Here is an 8,170-nt window from a genome sequence, read left to right on the forward strand (position 1 = left end):
CATAGATGCTTAGATTAAAAGAGGAAACGCTTATATGAATATCTGCCTCAGAATCACCCACGGTTCATTTTTCTAGAATATTCCATGTGGTTTTAAAGTTGCTTTAGGTATGAGACACAAAGAATTTGCATCTCACTACTCTGTTCACACTAAATTTTGGGGACTGTACACCTACCAGATTAAGTTCCAGTACATTTCAGTGCACTTACACTTTTAAAATTTGTAGTCTGTCTCTTTTTCTTGTTACAATTTATCCCACCTAAGGTAAACTTTCCCCCCAAAGGGCAGCTAACACTTGTCGAGAGCTCATTGAGGGCCAGGTGTTGACCTAGAATTGCTTTTTATGTACTGCCTCAATTCATTCCCAAACATATCAAGTGAGAACGGTTATTACGTTTATTTCATAAACGGAGAAATTCAGCAACAAAGAGTTTGAGAAACTTGACACCATGCCTATACATAATTCTGCAGTTATACCCTGGCTGGCTGGCTCAGACTATGCTCCTGAATATCAGTATAGTGATAGTAGCTAGTGATGTTTGAACTACTTCCTGTGCTCCTGAACAGTGTGTATGTTATTATATACATGTCTTTAACATCCTATTACTCTTTTTTCTATATATTGCAACTGTCACAAGAATTGCCTCTTTTTGAACTGCACTCTTGATTCACTAAAATAATGAAACTTGATTCACTAAAATAATAAAATATTGCTGTGATCACACAATTCTGTATATAGCTCTGTCATAAAAGAAATTGCACTCTTTAATAATTTTGGTTTCTTTATTTCTCTACCCCACAGTAAACTGTATCATCCTAATGAGAACAAAAATTATGACTAATGTAGAAACAGATGAGCTTATCTATAATAAATGGATGTTAGCTACACTTATCCAGGCAAATTGATTATGGGATATACGAGTATATAATTTAAATTTTTTTTCTTTTTAGTGAAGGTGAGTTCCATGTCTTGGGAAATAAAAGGTATTTAAATTTATCTTGAAAACTGGAAGGAATAATTCTATGACACGGCAAGAAGTAATAATCATAAAGAGAAGTAGGAAAGTGTGAATCATCCTGAGATATTTGTCTAAAATGTTGTAAGAATGTTAAGTAAGTGAAAGAATAGATTAAGTAAACATGAACATAGGAGCAATAACCTTTACTCAATGTTTACATCAAGATTTTTAAATTATTTCTTCATTTTTTGAAAAAAATGAAAATCTTTCTCAGTGTATCCTTGAAAGCTTGTTTTACTTACTGTGGGTATAAACAAAGGGGTTTAATAAAGGGGCAACTGACATATAGATATCAGCTCCACCTTTAGATAAAGTCACACTTTCTTTTGCTGATTGCTTCAAGTAAGTAAAGATGCAGCTACCTGTAAGGGAGACTACAATCATGTGGGAAGAACAAGTAGAAAAAGCTTTTGTTCTTTTCTGAGCAGAGGGGATTTTTAGAAGGGTCTTGATTATATGTGTACTGGAAAAAAATCACTAACAGCAATGTGACCACAAGTGTTATACCTGCTGAAACAAATGAAGACAATTCTAGGAAGACAGTGCCTTTGCAAGACACCTGCAAGAGTGGAGAAGTGTTACATATGAAACAATCCATTACATTGGAAACACAGAATCACAATTTCAGTCCCAAGACCAGTGGTGGAAAGACAGATATTCAGAAAGCCAGATGACCATGAATTGAGTACAAGTTGGTAGCACACTTTGCTGCTCATAACGACTGAATAATGCAGGAGTTTGCAGATAGCTACATGGCAGCCAGAAGGAAAAACTATACATCTCCTAATAAAAGAAAAAAGTATAATTGAGATACACAACCATTGTAGGCAATGATTTTGTTTTTAGTCACAATGGTTGTCAGGAATCTAGGAATGCAGATTGTTGTCAACAAGATTTCCAAGGAGAAATTTCAGAGGAAGAAATACATTGGAGTCTCGAGGCGAGGATCCAGCAAGCTGAGGAGGATAATGGATAAATTCCCCGTCACACTCAAAATGTATTTGAGAAAGAAAAATATAAAAACTACAGTTTGCGACTGTGGGTCATCTGTCAGTCTCAAGAGAATGAGCTCTGTCTCCCTAGTTCTCATTTCAGATTTGAGACCTATTAAATGGACATTGAAATAAACTCTAAAAGCAGAAATAACAGTAGTTTTTTAAAGTTACCATCAAGAAAAAAATCTGATATCCAGAAATATAAACAAGTGTAAATATTTGTTGCAGTTTAACAAGGCAGATGATACCTAAAATTATAGTACAGAACAAACTAAGATAATCTTATAATTGACTTTATACATTAAAGTTTTACATATTACTATAGCAAGTTATTCTTTTCCCCTTTTAGGCTTGAAAGGTAATTTAAATCTAAATGATCTGAATTCTGCTTAAACACTCTAAATAAAGAGAGCCCAAGTATTATTTAAGATGTATTTTCTGTGTATGTTTATTAGTGATTGCATAAATTCTTATAAAATCTAGACAGTTTTGCCAGTGTCAATTTATTATGCATGTTCAGTATTTTTTACCTTGTGAAAAGACTTTTTCAAATCTATGAAACATACAGTAATATCAGCTATTACATGATTTCCCTAAGTGTGATTAAAATTCTTTAGCATATGCCTTTAATTACTTGGCTCCAATGCAGAACCACTTCATTATTCTTTGACTTATTTCCTTTATTATTTTTTTCTGCTTCCAAATCATCAGGCTTTTTGAAAATGTTGCATTTAAACTCATCATTTTGAAATACGTTCAAGATGCATTTACTAATTTCAAAAAAGTCTAAAGGCATTGAGGAAAGAAATACAGCTTTTAGGAGAAACAAACAAATCAGGCATTTTGTGACTTGATTGTTGTGTTAGATTCAGATAGTTAATAAATTCTTAAATAGTACATTTTTCCTGTTTATGCAGACCATAATAAATAATTTTGTCTTCTTAGTAGGAGAGTGATTTTAATGAGTAAAGAATTGAATTAAATTATTCTGTTAGTCAAAGACAAGTACAGAAGTGATAGTAAACAGTCAACTTACAATCCTAACTATCGTTTTTGTCACTCAACATAATTGTTCTTAAATCCATAAGTAAGTCTTTTCTCTACAGATGAACAGGGCCACTGTTTGCTAAATTGCTTATTGGATACATTATGTTCAGTAGATGATTGTCTTGTATATATACATCTATGGTGGAAAAGAGCTTTTAACTGAATGAAGATGTTGAAGTGTTATCCTAACATTCACCTTTTTTTTTTTTTTTTTTTGCTCTTCTCTTTGTTCAAGTTCTGTAGCTAATGTTTTGATTTTGTCCCATTCTTCTTTTTTGATGTGTGTATCTCTTGCTATAAATTGACCTCTGAGGACTGCCTCTGCTGTCTCCCAAAGGCTTCGGTATTATGTCTTTTCATCCTCGTTTGATTCTAGGAATTTTTTACTTCATCTCTGATTTATTCTATTACCCAGTGGTTTTTAAGCAGGTTCAAACCTAGGAATGTAATTGATTTTTTTCCTCTTCTTCCTCTTCTTAATTTCTACTTGGATGACATTGTGGTCAGAGAAGATACTTTGTATTATCTCAATGTTTTGGATTTTGTTGAGGGTTGCTCTGTGGTCTAAGATATGGTCTATTCTGGAGAACGTTCCCTATACATTGGAAAAGAATGTGTACTTTGCAGCTATTGGGTTGAGTGTTCTATATATGTCTAGGCAGTCAAGTTGGCTGATTGTGTATTTTTCTTGAGTTTCTTTCTACATCTTCTGTCCTTTATCGAGAGTGGTGTGTTGAAGGCTCCTACTATTATTGTGGAACTGTCAATTTCTCTTTTCAGTGCTGTTAGAGTTTGTTTTGTGTATTTCGGAGCCCTGTCATTGGGTGCATAGATGTTTATTATGGTTAAGTCTTCATGATGGATTGTCCCTTTACTCATTATATAGTGCCTTTCTTTGTCTTTCATGGTAGAATTTATTTTAAAGTCTATCTGATCTCTTATCTGGGATTAGTATTGCCACTCCTGCTGTTTTTTGGTAGTTATTTGCTTAATATATTTTTTCCGCCCTTTGATTTTTAATAAATTTACATCTTTGTTTCTAAGGTGTGCCTCTTGTAGACAGTATATTGATGGATCCTATTTTTTTTTTTTTTCCATCAATTCTGTTACGCAGTGTCTCTTTATGGGTGCATTTAGGCCATTTACATGCAGTGTAATTATTGATAGGTGTGAAATTATTGCTGTCATTTTGTAGTGCTTTTTTTCTGGTGCTAACATTTTCTTTGTTCCTCTTACTCTCCTGTGCTGAGTTCCTTTTGTTTGTGGTTTTTATTTTCATTTGTTTTTGTAGATTTTGTTTTTATTGAGACTTTATTTTTCTTCTTTATTTTGATGAGTAGGTTTATTAATTTTCTTTGTGGTTACCTTGAAATTTACCCTTATCTTCCTAGGTTTGAACAAGCCTATTATTTCTTGGTATCACCTTGCCTTCCTCTCCATTAGAAAACTCTATACCTACACCATTTTTCCCCTCTTTTATTGTTCTGATGTTGTTGTCATTTACAGATTAGCTTCTCTGGCTCCCTGTGGTAATTCTTTTGGTTTTGGATAGTCCTTGAGAGTTCATTTCCTACACTGGTGTTTGGCTGGTACAATCTTGTGTCCTAGATTCAGGCTGTGGTCTGCTGTTGTTTGTTCTCAGACCAAAGGACTCCCTTTAATAATTCTCGTAAGTTTAGTTTTTACATATTCCCTTAATTTCTGTTTATGTGGAAATGTCCTAATTTCACCATCATATCCTCTCGGTGGTTTCTATTTTCTCTCCCTGTTCTGGAAGTCCAATCACTTGCAAATTTTTGCTTTTAATTATATCCCACATAATTCTCAGGGTTTCCTCATTTTTCTTCATTCTTTTTTCTGATTTTTCCTCAAAGTTATATCCAAGTGTTTGTCTTCAATTTCACTAATCCTGTTTTCCATCACTTCACACCTTCTATGACACTGTTCATTTCTGAAATCTTGTTGTTTATCTTTTGGATTTCTAATTGATGTGTTTGCATGACTTCTAGTTGTGAATCTATTTTGGCATTTTGTTCCTGTATTACTTTCCTGAATTCTTCCATTTTTTGTCTGTATTTTCCATGAATTTGTCTGCTTTTTCCATAAAGTTGTGTATTTTTCCTCATTTTTGTCTGTTTTTTTGCTTCAACTCTTGGATAGCTGTGAATATTAGAGATTTGAATTCCCTGTCAGGTAGTTCTAGTGCCTTTTCTTCTACTGAAAAGTCATCTGGTGTTTTATTTTGGATACCTACTGGAACGATCTTTTCTTTTTTAATGTTTTGATATTGTCTGCTGTCTTCAGGACATTCAGTAGTTATTTTCTTTGTTTCTTGATTTGTTTGTTTTGTCTTACAGTTTTATTTGGTTATGTTTGAGCAGGTGCACTTTGCCTTCTTTGTTTTCTCATCTGTAGTCATGATACTTTTCGCCTACTTGTCTAATGGGTGGGGTTAGTCACTCAGGTACAGTGCAGCAGGGCAAGTGCAGCTGAAGGGGAGGGCCTGGGATGGGTTTGTGGCACACATAGAGCCAACAGGGAGGGCCAGGAATCAGTGCTGGGCACGTTCCAGTAGGCCATGACTGTGGTACTCAGAGGTGTGATGTTTAGTGCACAGTGCAGGTAGGTAGGAAACGGAGGAGGTTGTGGTGTGCAGAGCTAGCATGGGTATGGAAAAGAGGAGAGAGAAAAAGGAGCCAAAAGGGGAAAAAAACACAACAACAACAAAAGAGTGCAAAGGGAGCTTGCTGTTGGAGTGGAGAGATGAGAATCCATGAAATGGAGAGCAGCAAAAAGAAAAGAAAAAGAGAAAAAGAAGAAAAAAACTAGACAAAAATTTGGAAAAGAAAAGCCCTCAGGTGTCCCTCCTGTGTCTCCGTGAAGATGGGGGAAGTGTCCCAGTTTGTGCAGTATAGCCTGGCTAGAGAGGGTATAGATGTCACATAGCATCAAGTATTCAGGAGACAGGAAAAGAAGGTAAGTATACACAGATGAGAACTGAGAAATGAAGAGAGACAGAAAGGGAAAAAGGTAGAAGGAAAAAGAAGAAAAAAAAGAAATTCCCCCAGGCATCCTGCCTACTCAGCTATGCAGATTGGGGGAGTGTCTCCTAGGCTGTGCAGTCCAGCCCAGCAAGAAAGGGCTCCAAAGTGTGAAAAGAGAAAGAAAGCAAGCAAATTTAAAAAAAGGAAAGAAAAGAAAAGCCCCAGGGATCCCACCAGTGTGGTGCCCTAGGCCAGGGGAGTGGATCCCCAGTTGAGCGGGGCTTCAAAGCCCTTCAAGAAGAAGCAAAGATGGCACACGGAACCAAGTGTTCAAGATAAATGAGGGGGAGGTGGTAGGAGGCATGGAAGAAACCAAAAGAGACTGAAAGTAGCAACCCAGCTCAGGGAACTGGCCAGTGTGGATGGGGCGAACCCAAGCATCCTGGGGCTGAAGCAGTTGCCTCCTGGCCAAAAGACTGCTGCTGGCCAGAAGCAGAGGAGGCTGAAGGGGCAGGGGAAGAAGGGTGGGGATTAGGAAAGATATATAACTCCTTATCAGGTCCTCTGCCTCTTGCTGGCAACTTAATGAAGCTGCTTTCCTGTACTCACTGCAGACGCTGCACTTCCCAGCTGTCCAAGCCACCACAGCCAGTCAGGAAGTTTGGAGGTAGAGTAGTGGGGAGTAGAGTAATGGGGAGATGATGGGGGGCAGGAAAGCATGTATCGCTGGTTACCAGGTGCTCTATCTCCTGCTAGGAGCTCCATGAAGCTGCTTTCCCATGCTCCTTGTTAGCCAATCTCCGACAGGAGTCCAAGAGGGCCAATCCATGCTGCATTAGCTGATAAGGATTCTCGGCAAATATCTCTCCTCATTCTCAGTCCTCTGTCAGTTTCTTATTCCATTTGGTGCTTGGCTGAGTTCTTTAGCTCTTCATTTGACGCTTTGGGGTCCAGGAATGATGTTTGTCTCTGTTTTGTTTAGTTTGTTGGGTCTTTGTTGTGGAGGGATGGCGAGGTGTTTCTGGCTAGGGTGCCATGTTGGCTGGAAGTCCTCATCATTGACCTATTTAAAGTCAAAGGTATTTTATAGGTCTCATATGGTATTTAGCAGCCCTGGTGTCACAGTGGTTAAGAACTCAGGCTGCTAACCAAAAAGTCAGCAGTTCAAAACCACCAGTCACTCCTTGGAAACCCGATGGGGCAGTTCTACTTCTCTTCTACAGGTTAGCTATGGGTCCATATTGACTCAAAGCCAACCGGTTTGGTTTGGTTTGGTAATATGGTATTTAGATAGAGGTATTTGTAAAAATAATTACTTTATTCATTTTTCATGTCATTACACTAGGTTTTTAATCTGTTATCCCAGTTAAATAAAATATTTCTTTTTATTCCTGCATCCAAAAATCAAACCTGTTGCCGTCAAGTTGATTCCAACTCATGGTTACCTTGCTGGACAGAGTATATTCCCCATATGGTTTCCAGCATGCGATTGGTAGATTCAAACTACTTATTCTGGTTAGCAGCTGAGCTCTTAACCACTGTGCCATCAGCATGGGAGGATTTTTTTAGTTTTTCCTGAAATTCAATTTTACTCACTCTGCTTAATGTGACAAAATATCTACTTTCCGATGACAGTTGTGAGTTTACAATGATAGCTATTAACAGTCTAAGGTGCTATAACAATCTATAGCTACAACAGGCTAAGGTGCTCCAATTTTCAAGTGTTTTTTTCCCCCAATATTTTATATCTATTTTTGGATTTATACTTTCTTTGGAAAATAGATTAGATAGATAGGCAGACAGGTTTCAACTTTTGATTTTTGTAAATCTCAAATTCTGAAGTCAAATTGAGTAGATGTTTTTGTTTTATTCCTTGACTACTGAAAAGAGCATAAGCTGAGTGATTACAAGTGTTTATTTACCAAGAATATGTATCAGCACTGTCATCACTTCTACTCCCAATGTAACTCCACATTCAGTCAGTAGGAGGGCTTTCTAAGAGGCAGACAGTTTTTGCTGACATTATGTTGCTAGAGGACAAGTCTACACAATGGTTTCTTAAGAATCTGCAAAATAGGTGCTATTTTTACTCTTCAAAATTTTCTGAAGGACCACAATTGCATAG

This window comes from Loxodonta africana, chromosome 22 (genome assembly GCF_030014295.1).
Source record: "Loxodonta africana isolate mLoxAfr1 chromosome 22, mLoxAfr1.hap2, whole genome shotgun sequence".
NCBI classification, from domain to species: domain Eukaryota; kingdom Metazoa; phylum Chordata; class Mammalia; order Proboscidea; family Elephantidae; genus Loxodonta; species Loxodonta africana.